The sequence below is a fragment of the Eurosta solidaginis genome, chromosome 3 (assembly GCF_040869045.1).
Source record: "Eurosta solidaginis isolate ZX-2024a chromosome 3, ASM4086904v1, whole genome shotgun sequence".
Lineage (NCBI taxonomy): Eukaryota > Metazoa > Arthropoda > Insecta > Diptera > Tephritidae > Eurosta > Eurosta solidaginis.
The window spans coordinates 271,529,598-271,532,132 of record NC_090321.1 but is presented as its reverse complement, the minus strand read 5'-3'; positions in this window follow the sequence as shown (position 1 = coordinate 271,532,132).

The following is a 2,535-nucleotide window of genomic DNA, read 5'->3' as shown; positions in this document are numbered from 1 at the left end:
GGTGTCATGTGGGGACACATTGCAAGCAGGGCATACATTTTGTATGTCGGGGTTGATTCTGGATAGGTAAGAGTTTAACCTGTTACAGTATCCAGAACGAAGTTGAGCAAGAGTGACACGCGTTTCCCTGGGGAGTATGCGTTCCTCTTCTGCGAGTTCTGGATATTTTTCTTCAAGTACTGGATTCACCGGGCAATTCCCGACATAAGGGTCCGACGCCTGTCTATGGAGTTCACTAAGGACCTGCTTGTGTTTTTCCGCTTCATACGGCTGGGTTCTCAGGTGCCGTATTTCCTCAAAATGCTTACGGAGATGACTCCTTAGGCCCCTAGGCGGTGCTGGTTCGTCAATCAGATGTCTGTTGGGATGCCCAGGTTTCTGGGTATTCAACAGAAACTGTTTGGTCAGCATCTCATTTCTCTCCCTGATGGGGAGTATTCTCGCCTCATTATGCAGATGGTGTTCTGGGGACATAAGAAGACAGCCCGTGGCGATTCTGAGAGCAGTATTTTGGCAGGCCTGTAGTTTCTTCCAGTGGGTGGTTTTTAGGCTTGGCGACCATATTGGTGACGCGTAGCTAATTGCTTTGTATGTGGTCAAGAGCGTTTCTTTATCTTTTCCCCAGGTACTGCCAGCAAGGGATTTGAGGATTTTATTACGGCTCTGAATTCTTGGAACAATTGCGGTTGCGTGCGAAACAAAATGTAGATCCTGATCAAACGTCACACCCAAGATTTTGGGGTGTAGGACAGTCGGTAGCGTAGTGCCATCGACGTGGATGTTCAATATGGTCGACATTTGGGGCGTCCATGTTGTAAATAAGGTCGCGGAAGATTTAGTCGGTGACAATGCCAGGTTTCGCGAGGCGAAAAAACTGGAGAGATCAGGGAGATAGCCGTTTATTTTATTGCATAGCTCATCGATCTTTGGGCCTGGGCCTGTGGCCATTATTGTGCAGTCATCGGCGTAAGAAACGATTGTGACTCCTTCCGATGGTGAAGGTAGCTTAGATATGTAGAAATTAAACAAAAGCGGGGATAGGACACCACCCTGTGGCACCCCTTGTTTAATTCTCCTTTGTTTTGATGTTTCGTTTCTGAATTGCACCGATGCCTGCCGACCACCCAGATAATTTGCGGTCCACCTTTTAAGACATGGGGGAAGGGTAAACCCTTCCAGGTCTTGCAGTAACGAGCCATGGTTGACCGTATGAAAAGCTTTTGATAGGTCTAACGCTACGAGTACTGTTCTATGGTGGGGATATTGATTCAAACCGCAATTTATCTGGGTGCTAATGACATTTAGCGCGGAGGTAGTGCTATGGAGTTTTCTGAAGCCATGCTGATGAGGGGCTAGCTGCAAATGTGCTTGGAAATAAGGGAGCAAAATGGCTTCAAGCGTCTTTGCCACTGGCGATAGGAGAGATATCGGACGATATGACTCACCTACGTTAGCTGGTTTCCCAGGCTTTAGTAGCGGGACCACCTTGGCCATTTTCCATTTCTCGGGTATGACAAAGGTGGAAAGAGACAGGTTGAAGACATGCGCTAAATATTTGAAACCCTCTTTCCCTAGGTTTTTAAACATCGGCATGGCTATGCCGTCTGGGCCCACTGCTTTGGATGATTTAGCGCGACCAATGGCGTCCTCAACCTCTCTAGCGGTGATGGTAATTGGTGACGCGCTGAGTTTGTGTTTATGTGCGTGTCTATTGGCTCTCCGTCTATCTTTGTCGACCGTAGGATGCATTATATATTGTCGGCAGAAAGCGCTCGCGCATTTTTTCGCATCCGACAGCACATTATCGCCAAAGGCGATGGAAACTTTGTCTTTGTGCTTAGTCGGATTCGATAGGGACTTTACGGTGGACCAAAGTTTACCTACACCGGTAGAGAGGTTACAACCTCTTAGGTGCTCTTCCCATTTCGCCCGCTTGTGTTCGTCCACAAGCAATCTGATGCGTTGGTTTATATCCCTTATTTGGGGGTCGCCTGGATCAAGCTGTCTTATAAGGTCGCGTTCCCTCGCTAAGCTCGCGGCCTCCGCCGGGAAGTGGGGCCGGATTTCGGGAATTCTCCCGGCGGGAATGAAATGTGCCGAGGCGGATTCAATGACCTTACGGAAGGCACGCTCCCCTTGGCGGGCATCAGTCGGGATAGGGAGGGCAGCAAAGCTGCTGTCTGTTGCAGATTTATATTCTTCCCACTTTCCTTTTTTGAAGTTTATGAAAGTGCGTTTTTCGGTGACGATGAAGTCGGCGGTACGCTCGAACGAAATAAGTATGGGCAGGTGGTCGGGTGCCAATGTTACCATCGGCTGCCAGTTGACGCAGTTTACGAGTTCTGTGCTCACGATTGAGATATCTGGCGAGCTATGACAGCTTCCTACCATACGTGTGGGGGCGTCTCCGTTTATTGTGCAGAACGTCGTTTCGTCTATTTGATCCGCCAACATCTCACCCCTACTGTCCGCCCGCAAGTTTGAATGCCATAGGTCGTGATGGGCATTGAAATCGCCTAAGATGATGCGATTGTT